Raw genomic sequence first — 18273 nt, forward strand, 5'->3', positions numbered from 1 at the left:
TTAGAATATTTATCCTAATTTATTGCATTTTGTTTTGCATGTGATCCCAATACCCCCTCAGTGCTTACAGCCATGCATTCATTGTGATACAAGTGAAGGAGATTGGTCAGAGTATCCAACTTCTACCTTCAGAATAAGTGTACTCTATCTTCGTGTAATGTAGAAATGTGGTCATAAACAGGTCAATACATTAAAGTTTTACATTTGATTTCAAGTATTTATTATTGTCTTTTCTGCAATGTAAAAAGTTACTACAAAATCCTGCAACACTGATTCTTGACTTTTTTTCCTGTTGTATATTTTGACAAGTAATAGTTTTGTGGATATCTGATGACAACTGTAAGCTACTGTAGTCTGTTCCAACTCTATTCACGTGATATTATTTGAAGAACAAATTAATATTTCTTCAAATTAAAAGTAAAATAACCACTAACCACAAGTGGCATTAACCCCCCAAATTGTGCATTTAGAAAAAAAAAATAGAAATAAATATACGAAGTAACTAATTTGATCTCTTACACATTGCTTCAAAGAAACATTTACTGTTAAATTGTGTAGGAAAGATATTAGGGCTTATGGAAAGATCAAACTCTTGAAAAAATCATTTATATAAAAAATAATTCCATTTTGGAAAATTATAAACTCACTAAGATGCTATACAGTACTTACATTTCTAAGCACACAAATTAAGCATAAGGAAGACATGTTCATGCACTATGACAAATGTAATGTGGGAGAAATGACAAGCTGTGGAAATCACTATGGTATAGAGTATCATGCAATATCTAAACTTTATAACACTATAAATGTCAAGCTATTTAATATAAAATTAGCTATCTGCAAGGCACCAGTAAATCACACATCAACTCTAACATGCACAATTTCAGACAATCTGCAGCAAGTAAGAATATTAGTGTATCCAAGAGGCCTTTGTTAAATGTCTGGATGACATAAGCACATAGTAGTTGCACTGAAAAAAAAGTACTTTTGAGAAGATTCTTGCACTTTAAAAATGTTCAAAACTTCCATTCACAAACACCAGAAGGTAAAGTTTGTTTTTCACCAGTTAAATTCTTACACAGAAGTACTGAAATTCATAATATCTTTTTGAAATACATAAATACTTTCCTGAACATTTGACACTAATCATAATTCTGTAGTATTATCAGCTGCTTTAACTAAAAAATATTTAGCATAAAAAACTTAAGTTATTTTTGCAACTGAATTGATAAACTAATGTTATTTTAGAAAGAATGAATAACAAGGAACCAAGAAGAATGCAAGGGCTTTGGAATGTGCTATTTCATAGCATGCAAAGGCCGTGATCATAGAGGTAATCGTTGTTTTATGTTCAAATATTTTTGCAGCATTTTGAACTAGGAACAGAGTAAGCAGCAAGACATTCAGATTGAACACAACTTGTCTTCTAGACCGAGAATAACAGAGTGGCTGATAACACTGTGCACATATGAAAGAATTATTGTTACCAAGATTATATGTGGTGGTTTATCAATAACACTTAATACTTGAAACTATTGGGTAACAATATAGCCTTCTGTGATTGGTTAGATTTAGTGACATGGCGTGTGGATGATTCTGAGGTAGTGTAAATAAACCCAGGATAAAACAAAAAGAATCTGGGAGAACGACAAATTGTACCATTAGATTCCGATTTACTACGAGTAGCTTCAAATCCAATAATGTAAAAGTAACACTTTAACAATGGAAGCATAACAAGCTGTCAAAAATTCATGGTTTCTAGCCCACTGAAGATAGACATGACAAAAAAGTTATAGTTCTGACACTAACTATATGGTACCACAATATCACACTACAAAAGTTGAGAGATATCTTACCCTGAAACTAAAATAAGTTGCAAAAAGTGACTTCAGTTGATGCAATGCAAACCCTGGTTAACAATCTTTTAAACCCATGATAAAGCAGGTATCTAAAATTAAGCCTTGGGTAAAACTGTAGATCTGCATGGAATAAACAACTCACAATAAAGAGTGTTTAAATCTTAGATAACAAATGAATGACTCATCATTGATACATCACATTAATGTGATTTGTGTATATCACTTAGTCTTTCAATATAAAATGTTAATGAGACTAAATCAAAACAACTGAACAAAAATGTTATCATTGCAGATGTTTCATGATTCCTGAAGTGATAATTTGTTAATGATACCTGGTTCAAGCCTGGCCTCAGGCCGGGCTTGGGGAGTAGAAGAACTCCCAGAACCCCATCAACCAGGTTGATGGGGTTCTGGGATACTTGACTTATGAGAGTTTGGTCCACCAGGCTGTTGCTTGGAGTGGCCCGCAGGCCCACATACCCACCACAGCCCGGTTGGTCTGGCACTCCTTGAAGGAAACAATCTAGTTTCCTCTTTCTGTGGCAATGGTAGTAGAGTATATGGAACATGTTTGTAGATATAACCTGCTCCACCTACTTTCTATGGGTGTAATCCTTTTACCACAACAAATGAAGTAAATAACCCATGTACAAGGCATAAAGCTAATGGCAGACAGGTAACCAGTAGCACAGGTGGTGGGATTAGTCATAGCAGGCAGAGCTTAGCTTAGCTTAAATCACCATGTTTATGCCACAATGAAACCATGGGATGTGATTTATACAAGCGATCTACGCAAGTCCAACTGCGAGGCCTGGTCAGAGACCGGGCCATGGGGCCGTTGATCCCCGGAAGTTACACAAGGTAGAGCCATTCAAACGTATTGTGATTTATCCCTGACATGTCATTGGCCAAAGCCTCAAATTTAAATTTCTATTTTTTTTTTTTTTAGTCCAATGGACAAAATTACAAAATGGAAAACATACTATTATTCTCATACCTCAAATACAGGTAACATTTTAGATATTTAACATGAAAAAAGTATAGCATTAGTTAATTACTGTACAATACACTACTGAAATTAAGATCAAACTGCACTTTGCATTGTTCAAACTGCTATACCAAATAAAGTTTAAATGCATCTACCTTTTATTTTTGATAGCAGGTAAATTTGTATCCAAATATTAACATACCTTTTCAAAATGAGATAAAGTAAAGTACTTGAACATATAAGATTTACACCAATTACAGATTAAAGCTCCAGAGCCAGCATTTAGATTCTTAAATCAATCTTTGGCTGAAGTTGAAATGAGAAAAAAAATTAGAATTCTGGAATTACAAATTAAAGTAAGTAGGTACCTGTATATTCTGTTTATGTTAACAAAATTATATTTATGGCTCAAAGTGCAATGTTTCTGTTTCTCAAGACAGGTGTGATAATGAGTGCACCAATACAATGTCATATTAATATCTGGTCATTTCTAGATTTCCACGCTACTATACACAAATTAAAAACAATGAAAATATTCCTAACAAGATATGTTTATATAATTTACTTTAATGAAAACATTGAACAATAATATGCCTTATATGAGAGAAACATCAAATGAACTGTATTCGAATAATATAAACATTTCCATTCAATAGTTTATCAATGGAACACTTTGAACTAAGCAAATGATCCACTGGAATTATGTCGTCAATTTATTTGGCAAGCAGTTTGGAGCTCCAAGAACTGGAGCTTCAGTATCTGGAAAGTTTTCTGAACCTTTCAGAGCCGTCACTTGTCCATCCTGACCAACATCAACTGGATATCGCATCAAATGGCCCTCAATTTTACAAGGCTCACCAGATGAATAGACACTCCAATTGTTATCCGCTAGTTTATTTACAGCATGCATGCATTCAATTGAACCTGGATTCATGTGAATTTCACTGACACCACCCAGGTGCTCTGCCCAAAGTGCCAACCTGAATTTAGAAATTGATCCTTGTGGCTGGCCACTCACTTCTCGTGTGTGCAGTGGCTGAAAGCATCCTACTGCTATTTCAGTCTCTAGTGCCACCCATGCTCTGCTGATTGATGTTTGCAGAGCCAACAATGATATAGTCATCATCAACAATCATCATTTTTGAGTGCACATAAATCATAAGTCTTGCATTTTCCCGAAGTTCAGAAGCTTGAGTGCCTGATTCAGGTGGAGTTAAATCTTCAGGACATTCAACTGTTCCTAGACAGAAGAATGAGAGGTAGTCTCTTGGACGAGTGCCTAGCTCATTTGCTTCAATAGCTTCAGCTATAGTACGATACATCATCTGCATGGTGCGATGCTGCCAGTGAAGAATTTCTTGAACAGGGCCACTTGCTGGGTCTCCTTCAGGAAACATAGGCACTAGAACATATACCGCCATATATTCTCCGGCATTTATCTTCTCCACAATGGATTGAGCAATTTCTAGTGGGATCAAGTGGCAAGCCGGAGTATCTTGTTCTTTTTCCCAGTTATAAGCCGACCCAAGAAAATATTGATTTTCAATATAAAGAAAACTGTCTGCTTTTCGAATCTGATGAATATATGCTCGATGTATACTGTCATCAACATATTTACCACTTCTCTCTGGAATAGCTGAATATCTGTCAGTGCTGAAAATAGCAGAGTCTGAAGAAATTGATCTGAAAATTTGCGTACTCCACATTTCACAATCTTTACCAGTTACTGGAGCTTCTAATGCAAACATTTCTTCTGAAATTGGAAGGAGGCGAGACTCTCTGCCATGGACCTGTTTTCTCCATCGTTCAGTAAAGTTCGCAAGAACATCCATAGCTACAGGCCCCTCTAACCGACAATGAATATCATGCCAAGGTTGACGAGGACCAACTTTACTTGTGACTGTTGCAAAGTCTTGATGACTCCGAATTGTTCCGACAAGTTTATGTTTTGGTGTATCATATCTGCCATTAGTAATATCTAATCCACCAATAAACGTTTGAATTCTTGGCTGATCTTTATCATCTGCAGGAGGGCAATCTAGGATAACGGCTTTTTGGTGATGTGTATAACATGTTTCAGAAAATTGGTTTTTAAGGAAAGATTCCATTCCCTTGAAGTAACGTACTCTGGGGACTAATGCTACTTCAACATCAGAATTCTCAAAGAACAACTGTGTCTCTTTATCATGGGTACCCATAAAGCCAGATGTCAACTCTGTACTCATTTTCTCATTCCAGATCATCACCAATACAAGTACACCTTTAGCTGCTTTTCTTTTCAGTAGTTCACCAAAGGATTCCCCCTTACCTTCTTCACAATCACAGTCATCTCTTACTAGGACAGTTTCCGTATACACACTCCAACCAGTAACATAAATAAATCTTTGAGCCCCATTCACCGCTTTGAACAAATCACCCCAAGCACAGGGAGCTCTAAAAACTTCATCAGCTGTTGGGATGCCCTCATAAATGGGAAGAGGTGGACAGTGTGCATCCTGATACAGAGTAACTTTGCAACCTTCTCGTAATTTGAAGTAACAATCGGGAACCTCAAATGTTGCCTTGATCATTTCTTTAGGTACATAATTCATCTTAAGTTTAATATGACCATCACTACCAGACAGTGGATACCATCCTTTTAAGGTCTTGCCATTTAGTAGGTCTTCAGGCTTGATGATGACCTCCCCAAGTATTCCACTATCAAAATAATCCTTATCCAAAACCTGAATTTGTAGCTCATCAGCATAATGGCATACAGGAATTCTATGTGATTCATGCCACTTGGGAGAAAGGTCATTGTTTTTAACGGCTGTCTTACAAAGAACGCAATGTCCTATTTTTAGCTGGGCAAAGGGATCTGAAGTGTTTTTAGGATTAATATTGATGAATACTGTGTCGCAGTCAGGCAACTTCTTTGCTTCCACAAGATCAACGTACAGATATCCCCTTAACAATGTCATTTTTATAGAACCAGAATACTGTGATATAGGTGTTCTCTGTGCCCTTATAGTAGAATAATACAACTGTGATGTCCAAACAGAAGTTAATATGCATGCAGGTACAGTCGATAGGATGTATTGCCACTTCAAATCAAAGAGATTTGTAATTCACAGTTCCAGCACCTAATGCCTGCAGTGATACTGTGGAAAAAACAACCAAAATTAATGAGTATGAAATAAAGTATGACCTCTCGAACAAACAAATGGGCCTAGGCCCATTTGTTGCACGAGGGATTTCATGAGAATTGTCACTGCCCCTAGTAACTCCTCCCCACCATAAAAAAAAACTTTTTGAGAGCACCTACAACTACTGTAATACATGAACAGGTTTCTTACTTAACTTACAATATAATAAATAATAAATAAATTTTTATTCAGGTAAGGTACATACATACAAGATACAAAGTTGATGGATTTATAGATAGAGCTAGTACAGTACATACAATGCCTAAAGCCACTATTACTCAAAGCGTTTCGGGCAGGAAAAACATTAAAGACTAAAACTTAATACTAATATGGTAATACTAATCCTGAAGCACCTTATGTTGGATTTCTATTTTAACCCATCATTTGTCCAACTGAATTAAGAGAAATTTACAAATAATTAATTTCCTATGCATTCTGCATTTTGACCATCAAAACAGGGCAACCATTTGTGAATAATTCCTTATAAAAAATATAATTATGACAATTATGGGTGGCACATGCATAACATAATGACTAGGACTTGCACATTTTGGCCTTCCTACCACCCCAATCCCCCACAAATTAAAATTTATAATCAAGTCAGCTGCTAAACCTTGCCTAACCTACCTCCTACCTCGTGGCTACCTTGTGGTGGTTCTGAGGATCAACGTCCCCACAGTTCGGTCTCTGACCAGGCCTCCTGGGTGGCTGTCTGGTCCAATAAAGTGCATGATTGCCCCAAAATAAAATATAATGACAGGTGTATGACACTGATGGTCTAAAGAATTTGTATAGGCCTACCTTGACAGTATTAGCTGAAATGATCATATCAAGATCACACCACTGACCCTTCCCAGGATGCAACCCCAGAACACACTGCCCAACTCCTGGGTGCCTATTTACACTGCTAGATGAATAGAGGCATTAGATGATAATGAATTTGCCCAACTATTTGTCTCACCCGGGATCTGAACTCGAAATTCCCAATTGTGAGTTGAGAAAGAAACCAATTGTAATATAGCTACAGTATTTTCTGCATGCTATTTTAGAAGAGCAAATGTTGAAGGCACAAAATAGTCTTGTAAATTAACAAACTAGTGTAGATATCTGATGTTTATCTACTAAATCACTAAATTAGAATGGTTTACATGTAAATAAAAAATATTCACCAATCTAAATGAAAATTGTTAATATAATCAAATTGTCTGAATTATCAGCTCTTATTCAACCGATCAATTGGATATGTTGGATTCTTAGGAATGTTTGACTACAATTCTTGCATTCATGCCAACAATTTACCCGATTTATTTGAGGGCCACTAACCCTAATGGCCTCAACGAGGATAAGAAGATGGCAGCTTGTTGAAAGCAACCCCCCATTTGCCTTGATCTTTTCCAGGTAGTTTTTAGAACTTGACACAGTTTTGGCATTTATGGCTTCGACAGGTAGGCCCTGGATTTATAACCCTGTGGGTGAAAAAGCATCTCCTATTCTCAATCCTACATTGTGGCGTGTCGAGTTTCAAACCGTCACTCCTTGTTTGTGTTTCATCTGGCCTTTTGAAGAAATTATCAAGATCAACATCCTCCAACTTGTTCAGTATTTTAAAAGTGTCAATGAGATCCACCCTGTCATGCCTGGTTTGCAGTGTTGTTAGCCCTGTGGCCTTTAACCATTACTGATACAAGAGATGACTTAGCTCTGGAATGACTTAATGCAAAGTGTTGCTCTTCCTGCAGAGCAGCTATGTCCTTCTGAAGATGAAGTCTCCATGCTTGGATACAGTAATCCAAATGGGGGCACACCAGAAAAACTTAATACCATCCACAAGCCCTGTGGTTTATGCTCCGAGATTTATATAGTTGAATCAATACGTTCTTTTCCATAAAGTCAAAAGTACGCTTGATTATTTGGTTAAATTTTCCGGCAGCTGCTGCTACGTGTCGTGCAACTTTTAGCAAGTGGTGGATTTTGCCTCCAAGGTCCACTTCTTTATGAAACTCATCTTCATTTGCTGTTATGATACACAATACAGAAAAATTGTATTGGTGTGTTATTGTGTTGATTGCATCACAAATTATTAATGTATCCAAATACAAGTTCCCTTATCTACATCCAAATAGCACAATGGAAGATGTTGCACGTCAATCGGTGAGTCAGGTTAAGCATTACATCTGGCTAGTACCTGAATAGGTAACAGAACAGCCCCTCGTACTGTATTAGAATCTCAACAAGACTTACAGGGGTCATATCCCCCCCCCCCCCTCATCAGTGAATGGTATAATGGAATGGAATGGCTCTGCATGCTAGTGGCTTTACAAGAATATAAGAAATCTTGTATATAATGTATACATACCAGCACTCAACATGCCCATATTGACAGTTACTCCCAAAAAGTGCTCCACATAAAATTATTATCATTATATTTCTAATATGGTTCATTTTCCAAAATAAAGTATAATTACAATTTTGGGCTTATCCATGCAATATCCTTTCCCCCGCCCCCTTCTCTCAAAAAAAAGTAATAAATAAAACATTATTCGGATAAGATACCCCCAGTTCTAATTTGCCTCTCGAAGCTACCCACTCTTTTCTGGACAAATTACACATGGGGATACGGTCAAATCAGCCAAATAGAATAGCATAGCAGCACATTGCTGTGTATACCTAAGCTTGTTAACGGAAACAAAAAGGTAAAACAAAACTAGTTTACGGTTTGTCTAAACTATACACTGAATAGTGTTAAGAGATGAATTAGCTTAGGTTAGCTTAGGCTACAAAGGAATGGGCAAGACTAAGAAGATTTTAGCCTCTTGGCAAACTGTCTTATATACTATGTGACATCTGTTAATTCATTCATTATAATTCGTAATTATACATTGTTATTAAAATTTATTGAAGTTCGTGTTAAGCTGTGAAGGACAACTTGTCATACACCATTTCTACAGTGATATCAATGTTCAGTTTCAAATTATAAGAGAACACTAACCAAGGTTGTATGTTTCATTGTTTTTACATTAGTCGTATCAAGAAAATATTACACAATAGGCCTACAAACAAGGCGGCGGCTATAAAGCCTTGTCATGAGAACATAAATATCCAGTGCCCTACTGCCTATTCACACATGATAGACCATCCTAGTAAAACTAGTTACAATGTAAAATGGGTTAAAACTAGCTAATATAACAAACTCACTCAAGAACACATTGAGTGGCGGCCAAGTGGAACGAAGGAACTTGACTCATGAACCATGACAACTTGAGGGGAAAAACAAAACAAAAAAAGAGAATTAAAGAGAAAAAAACAGCTGTTGACGCACATTAACACCAGAAAAATGAACAATCACATTATCTACACCAATATTTACCCAGAGAGAGTGAAGGTATGGTAGAGTGTCCAGGAGCAGAGGCCTATACCCTCTCCCACAGCTGTTAAGACCACACTGACGGCCACCAGGGTTGCCAGGTCCACATTGCGGAAAGTAGCGACCTGAGGGGGTAAAAAGTAGCGAATTTGTAATTTATTTATTTATTTATTTATGCATATACAAGAATGTACATAAGGAATGTGAGGATACAAATATGGTAATTACAGTCTTGTAAAGCCACTAGCACGCGCAGCGTTTCGGGCAGGTCCTTAATCTAAGAAAATTTTAAGGAGGTAAATACTTGCAAAATTTATAGACAAAAAAATGATAACAGATTACATGAAATGAAAAAAAAAAAAGAAGATGAGAGAAAATTGTAGGTTGAAATTGAATTGTATAGAAAATTGTATTTCAATAAAAGTAGCCCAATTTTTTTTACCGACTAATACCGGTTTCAAAGTAATATTTTTTAATATATAGAATACACTACACGATGTTAATTGTTTTATTATATTGTTTAGTGGCTTTAGGCATAGTATGTACTAGCTTTATTTAGAAGTCCAACATTCTGCTTGTAACTTTGTAATGTATTTACTTTTACCTGAATAAACATTATTCAATTCAATTTCATTCTTTATTATGCACCCCATACCCATCCCCTGGGCGGTGGTGTAAAGGATTACAGAGGCACATAATCGGTTCAGGAACTGAACCCTCTAGTTCGTTTAGCTAAGCAAATAATTTTTGACGCTAGTTACAAAATTATTAATGTTATATATATATGTACACATTCTCATACATACATGTACATATATACATATACATACATATTTAATCACCCACACAAATACACATCAATAATCTTTTGTGTCACAAGTGATTCAACAAGAGGCTCTCAACAGTCACCAGTCACTATACAAGGCACTTTACATCTGATGAGTCGCAAATGTGATGAGTCTGATATGAGTCGCACAGTTACTAGTCTTGTTGCACACTTTTTTTGAAATTGAACTTGAATTTGACTCGCCCAACTACTTCATTAAGATTTCGGGCAGCACACCATTATGAATGAAGTACTTATACATTTCTTGGGCACTTATTGATGGTGTTATCTCTAAATTCCGCGATTTTTTCACATTCCATTATATAATGACGCAAAGTATGCGAATAGTTCTGCTAATCTATCAGCGACGGCTTTGTCTATTATTACAGAACGAACAGACTCAAGATGGTGCAACCAATACAACTGCAACAATCCACTGCTTTATTTGCAATGTTTACAACTAGACCATAGTTGCACACTTCATTGCTTTTTTGCCGCTAAAAGAGATAGTTAATTAAGCATCCCCTATTCAACCAGCGAGCGGTAGTTATTTGTGCACCCCGAAGCCTCACCAGTTGTGTAACCGCACCCCAACCAGTTTTGTAACTGCAAGCCTAGCTTGAACGAACCAAACAAAACCTCTGCAGCACAACCATGCACGAACCGAAGCCCGAATATGCACCACCCGAAGCCCTAGTGACACCCCCGGAGCCCGACCAGTTGCGTAACCGGAGCCCGACCATTTGCGTAACCGGAGCCCGACCAGTTATGTAACCGGAGCCTGACCAGTTGTGTAACCGGACCCCGACCAGTTGTGTAAACAGAACCTAACCAGTTGTGTAAACAAAACCCAACCAGTTGTGTAACCGAAGCCCAACCAGCTGTGTAACCAGAGCCTGATCTATTGCCTATCTCGACCCCGACCTGTTCTGTAACCAGAGCCCGACCAGTTATGTAACCAGACACCGACCAGTTGTGTAACCAGACACCGACCAGTTGTGTAACCAGACACCGACCAGTTGTGTAACCAGACACCGACCAGTTGTGTAACCAGACACCGACCAGTTGTGTAACCAGACACCGACCAGTTGTGTAACTGGAACCCGGCCAGTTGTGTAACCGGAGCCTGACCTGTTGTTTAACTCGACCCCGACTAGTTGTGTAACCGAAGCCCCACCAGTTGTGTAACCGGACCCCGACCACTTGTGTAACCGCAAGCCTTGCATGAACGAACCAAGCAAACAATTAAAAACAAACAACCTCTGAAGCACAACCATGGATGAACCGAAGCCCGACCATGCACAACCCGAAGCCCTAGTGACACCCCCGGAGCCCGACCAGTTGCGTAACCGGAGCCCGACCAGTTGTGTAACCGGAGCCCGACCAGTTATGTAACCGGAGCCCGACCAGTTGTGTAACCGAAGCCCGACCAGTTGTGTAACCGGACCTCGACCAGTTGTGTAAACAGAACCCAACCAGTTGTGTAACCGAAGCCCGACCAGCTGTGTAACCAGAGCCTGATCTGTTGTCTATCTCGACCCCGACCAGTTGTGTAACCAGAGCCCGACCAGTTATGTAACCAGACACCGACCAGTTGTGTAACCGAAGACCAACGAGTTGTGTAACCGGAACCCGACCAGTTGTGTAACCGGAGCCTGACCTGTTGTTTAACTCAACCCCGACTAGTTGTGTAACCGAAGCCCCACCAGTTGTGTAACAGGACTCCGACCACTTGTGTAACTGCAAACCTAGCATGAAGGAACCAAACAAAACCTCTGCAGCACAACCATGCACGAACCGAAGCCCGAATATGCACAACCCGAAGCCCTAGTGACACCCCCGGAGCCCGACCAGTTGCGTAACCGCAGCCCGACCAGTTGTGTAACCGAAGCCCGACCAGTTGTGTAACCAGACTCCGACTAGTTGTGTAACCGCAAGCCTAGCATGAACGAACCAAGCAAACAATTAAAAACCTCCGAAACCCGACCAGCTGTGTAACCGAAGCCCGACCAGCTGTGTAACCAGACCCCGACCAGTTGTGTAACCAGACACCGACCAGTTGAGTAACTGCAAACCTAGCATGAACGAACCAAACAAAACCTCTGCAGCACAACCATGCACGAACCGAAGCCCGAATATGCACAACCCGAAGCCCTAGTGACACCCCCGGAGCCCGACCAGTTATGTAACCGGAGCCCGACCAGTTGTGTAACCGAAGCCCGACCAGTTGTGTAACCGGACCCCGACTAGTTGTGTAACCGCAAGCCTTGCATGAACGAACCAAGCAAACAATTAAAACCCTCCGAAACCCGACCAGCTGTGTAACCGAAGCCCGACCAGCTGTGTAACCAGACCCCGACCAGTTGTGTAACCAGACACCGACCAGTTGTGTAACCAGACACCGACCAGATGAGTAACTGCAAACCTAGCATGAAGGAACCAAACAAAACCTCTGCAGCACAACCATGCACGAACCGAAGCCCGAATATGCACAACCCGAAGCCCTAGTGACACCCCCGGAGCCCGACCAGTTGCGTAACCGGAGCCCGACCAGTTGTGTAACCGGAGCCCGACCAGTTATGTAACCGGAGCCCGACCAGTTGTGTAACCGAAGCCCGACCAGTTGTGTAACCGAAGCCCGACCAGTTGTGTAACCAGACTCCGACTAGTTGTGTAACCGCAAGCCTAGCATTAACGAACCAAGCAAACAATTAAAAACAAACAACCTCTGAAGCACAACCATGCACGAACCGAAGCCCGACCATGCACAACCCGAAGCCCAAGTGAAACACCTGGAGCCCAACCAGTTATTTAACCGAATCCCGACCAGTTGTGTAACCGGACCCCGACCAGTTGTGTAACTGTAAACCTAGCATGAACGAACCAAACAAAACCTCTGCAGCACAACCATGCACGAACCGAAGCCCGAATATGCACAACCCGAAGCCCTACTGACACCCCCGGAGCCCGACCAGTTATGTAACCGGAGCCCGACCAGTTGTGTAACCGGACCCCGACCAGTTGTGTAACTGCAAACCTAGCATGAACGAACCAAACAAAACCTCTGCAGCACAACCATGCACGAACCGAAGCCCGAATATGCACAACCCGAAGCCCTAGTGACACCCCCGGAGCCCGACCAGTTATGTAACCGGAGCCCGACCAGTTGTGTAACCGAAGCCCGACCAGTTGTGTAACCGGACCCCGACTAGTTGTGTAACCGCAAGCCTAGCATGAACGAACCAAGCAAACAATTAAAAACCTCCGAAACCCGACCAGCTGTGTAACCGAAGCCCGACCAGCTGTGTAACCAGACCCCGACCAGTTGTGTAACCAGACACCGACCAGTTGTGTAACCAGCCACCGACCAGTTGAGTAACTGCAAACCTACCATGAAGGAACCAAATAAAACCTCTGCAGCACAACCATGCACGAACCGAAGCCCGAATATGCACAACCCGAAGCCCTAGTGACACCCCCGGAGCCCGACCAGTTGCGTAACCGGAGCCCGACCAGTTGTGTAACCGAAGCCCGACCAGTTGTGTAACCGGAGCCCGACCAGTTGTGTAACCGAAGCCCGACCAGTTGTGTAACCAGACTCCGAATAGTTGTGTAACCGCAAGCCTAGCATTAACGAACCAAGCAAACAATTAAAAACAAACAACCTCTGAAGCACAACCATGCACGAACTGAAGCCCGACCATGCACAACCCGAAGCCCAAGTGAAACACCTGGAGCCCAACCAGTTATTTAACCGAATCCCGACCAGTTGTGTAACCGGACCCCGACCAGTTGTGTAACTGCAAACCTAGCATAAACGAACCAAACAAAACCTCTGCAGCACAACCATGCACGAACCGAAGCCCGAATATGCACAACCCGAAGCCCTAGTGACACCCCCGGAGCCCGACCAGTTATGTAACCGGAGCCCGACCAGTTGTGTAACCGAAGCCCGACCAGTTGTGTAACCGGACCCTGACTAGTTGTGTAACCGCAAGCCTAGCATGAACGAACCAAGCAAACAATTAAAAACCTCCGAAACCCGACCAGCTGTGTAACCGAAGCCCGACCAGTTGTGTAACCAGACACCGACCAGTTGCGTAACCAGACACCGACCAGTTGAGTAACTGCAAACCTAGCATGAACGAGCCAAACAAAACCTCTGCAGCACAACCATGCACGAACCGAAGCCCGAATATGCACAACCCGAAGCCCTAGTGACACCCCCGGAGCCCGACCAGTTATGTAACCGGAGCCCGACCAGTTGTGTAACCGAAGCCCGACCAGTTGTGTAACCGGACCCCGACCAGTTGTGTAACTGCAAAGCTAGCATGAACGAACCAAACAAAACCTCTGCAGCACAACCATGCACGAACCGAAGCCCGAATATGCACAACCCGAAGCCCTAGTGACACCCCCGGAGCCCGACCAGTTATGTAACCGGAGCCCGACCAGTTGTGTAACCGAAGCCCGACCAGTTGTGTAACCGGACCCCGACTAGTTGTGTAACCGCAAGCCTAGCATGAACGAACCAAGCAAACAATTAAAAACCTCCGAAACCCGACCAGCTGTGTAACCGAAGCCCGACCAGCTGTGTAACCAGACCCCGACCAGTTGTGTAACCAGACACAGACCAGTTGTGTAACCAGACACCGACCAGTTGTGTAACCAGACACCGACCAGTTGAGTAACTGCAAACCTAGCATGAACGAACCAAACAAAACCTCTGCAGCACAACCATGCACGAACCGATGCCCGAATATGCACAACCCGAAGCCCTGGTGACACCCCCGGAGCCCGACCAGTTATGTAACCGGAGCCCGACCAGTTGTGTAACCGAAGCCCGACCAGTTGTGTAACCGGGCCCCGACCAGTTGTGTAACTGCAAACCTAGCATGAACGAACCAAATAAAACCTCTGCAGCACAACCATGCACGAACCGAAGCCCGAATATGCACAACCCGAAGCCCTAGTGACACCCCCGGAGCCCGACCAGTTATGTAACCGGAGCCCGACCAGTTGTGTAACCGAAGCCCGACCAGTTGTGTAACCGCAAGCCTAGCATGAACGAACCAAGCAAACAATTAAAAACCTCCGAAACCCGACCAGCTGTGTAACCGAAGCCCGACCAGCTGTGTAACCAGACCCCGACCAGTTGTGTAACCAGACACCGACCAGTTGTGTAACCAGACACCGACCAGTTGAGTAACTGCAAACCTAGCATGAACGAACCAAACAAAACCTCTGCAGCACAACCATGCACGAACCGAAGCCCGAATATGCACAACCCGAAGCCCTAGTGACACCCCCGGAGCCCGACCAGTTGCGTAACCGGAGCCCGATCAGTTGTGTAACCGGAGCCCGACCAGTTATGTAACCGGAGCCCGACCAGTTGTGTAACCGAAGCCCGACCAGTTGTGTAACCGGACCCCGACTAGTTGTGTAACCGCAAGCCTAGCATGAACGAACCAAGCAAACAATTAAAAACAAACAACTTCTGAAGCACAACCATGCACGAACCGAAGCCCGAACATGCACAACCCGAAGCCCGAGTGACACCCCCGGAGCTCGACCAGTTGCGTAACCGGAACCCGACCAGTTGTGTAACTGGAGCCCGACCAGTTGTGTAACCACAAGCCTAGCAAGTATACATCTCATCCCACCCCCACCAATCTAAAGAAACAGCCCCCAGAGCCCAACCAAACTCCATTCCTAGCTCTACCAAACAAACACTCCCTTAGCCCTACCTAAAACCCTTCACTTGCCCTAGAAACCAACTATGGAGCCATAGGAAACAAAAATTGAGCTCTGTACAAAATAAGAAACCCGGATTTCTAGCAAACATACAACCATGGAGGCCTAGCACACAAACCTGGAGCACTATAGTGCACAGTCAACCATTGGTGCACAACCACACAGGAACCGGAGCCCGATCATGAACAACTAGAAGCCCAACAAGGCACACACCCGGAGCCCGACCAGTTGTGTAATCGCAAGCCTAGTAAGCAAATATCTCATCCAACCCCTCACCAATGTTCAAAGTGGGGTGCTAAAGGATCCATTTTTGGGCCAACCCTTTTTGGCATATACATCAATGACATAAATGAGAATATTATAAATCAAATTTGCAGATGACACTAAGATATATTAGGTAAAGTGGGAAGTGAAAGTCATATTGAAATCATACAAAGAGATCTACATGAACTCCACAAATGATTAGATGACTTTTTAATGTCGATAAATGCAAGACCTTGCATGTGGGGCATAACAGTCCACGTCAGAATCCATCAATCACTGACAGTTGTACAACAAGTGGGAGCGGCAGTAAAAAAGCAAACCAAACCCTGGGAATAATCATGCGTACCTTTACTTTCAAGGAAAAGTAGACCTTCAACTGTACAAGTTTCTGGTGCGCCCCCACATGAATGATTGCATCCAGGCATGGAGACCTCATCTTCAGAAAGATATAGCTGCTCTGGGGCCATTTCTTACCAGAGCTATGGAGTAATGTCTTACGACAAAAATCATACCAGAGCTTATTCATCTCTCGTATCAGGAACGGTTGAGGGCCACAGGGCTAACAACACCACAAACCAGGCATGACAGGGCGGATTTCTTAGAAACCTTTAAAATTCTAAACAATTTGGAGGATGTCGATCAGGACAATGTCTTCAAAAGGTCAGATGTTACACGAACAAGGACCAACGGGTTCAAACTCAACAAGCTAGAATGTTGCACAGGAAACAGGAGATGCTTTTTTACCCACAGGGATGTAAACCCGTGGAACCGCCTACCCGCCGAAGCCGTAAACGCCGAAACTCTGGGTTTTAAAATACAACTGGAACCGAAGCCCGTGAACCCCATTTGCCCATCAGGGCAAATGGGGGGACCTTTGACAAGGCGCCGGCTTACTGTCCTCATCGAGGCCACTAGTGTTAGTGGCCCTCAGGTAAATTCAGTTCCTGGAGTGGTGTCCCAGCTCCCTCCCGTTGGGAAGTTGTTCATCTATTACAGTGCACGCAGGACTGTCGCTTGTCACTAAACTTAGTTTTTAAAACTATTAACTCGATGAAATAATATTACCTTATACGCGAGAATAATTCTGAATACGCAGCGCGATAAAATTGACGAACGCGGCTTTGGGTCGGGCGGCGGCGTAGGCGAGCCTGGCCTGAGGACAGGCAGCTGTGAATGCTTCACCCTTCATATACTTCCAGTGCAAATAATTGCCAACAGAACCTAAATACCGAACCTACTATATGCCTAATTAAACAAAATATAAAATTAATTTATACACGATAAAAACTATTTTTAATATACAGTACATTTAAGTCGATAATAAATGCGTCTTGAGAGGTGAGGGGGGGGGGGGTCGACCGCCGCGTTAACGAGCTTAGCCTGACGACGGGGTGGTTTAACAGTAGGGAAGTGACGTATTCTACATAATATCCTGCCCCATATAATGTTGGCAAATCATGATCCTCAAAATCTTCCACAATATCCGAGAGAGGACGGACTATTTAGCATTAGTGGAATACAAACATTTGAATACTACAGAACCCGGATGAAAAAAAAAATACGTAAACAATTACCCTCGGAGGCATTACAGAAACTTAATGTTATAATACCGAACAAATGTATAATGCGTTAAGCATTGTCGGTGGAGGTAGACTATATATTTCTGCGTAACTCCCAACTGCTCAGATAGCAAAAATAATTGATCAGCCTTACCTACACGAGAACGATGTTACTCACGCCGCTGCTTCCTGACGACTGACGGGGTCGGGTCAATGACCCATTAGCGGCCAACCGACCCCAGAGACCCCCTGCCTAAAATTATTTGAACGCCATATTGAAATTCCTAGCGTATAGCGCCTGCAGGAGTGTGTAAATTAATATTTATATATGCATTATAGGCCTTTCTAAAGTAATTTATAGATCTGAATATCATATATTGTCTACCAAGCGAATTATTTAAGTTAATATTTTAATTATGCCAGATATACAAGTCTCATCGCACACAAGAAGATTCGTCAGCATATTTGTTGTAT

At 42.1% G+C, this 18273-nt stretch overlaps 1 pseudogene; it reads right to left on the reverse strand.

Annotated features, from left to right (window-relative positions):
• Positions 1 to 590: 590 nt before the first annotated feature.
• LOC123771878 (uncharacterized) lies at positions 591 to 18008 on the reverse strand (annotated as a pseudogene).
• Between the last annotated feature and the right edge of the window lie 265 nt (positions 18009 to 18273).

This window comes from Procambarus clarkii, chromosome 38 (assembly GCF_040958095.1).
Source record: "Procambarus clarkii isolate CNS0578487 chromosome 38, FALCON_Pclarkii_2.0, whole genome shotgun sequence".
NCBI classification, from domain to species: domain Eukaryota; kingdom Metazoa; phylum Arthropoda; class Malacostraca; order Decapoda; family Cambaridae; genus Procambarus; species Procambarus clarkii.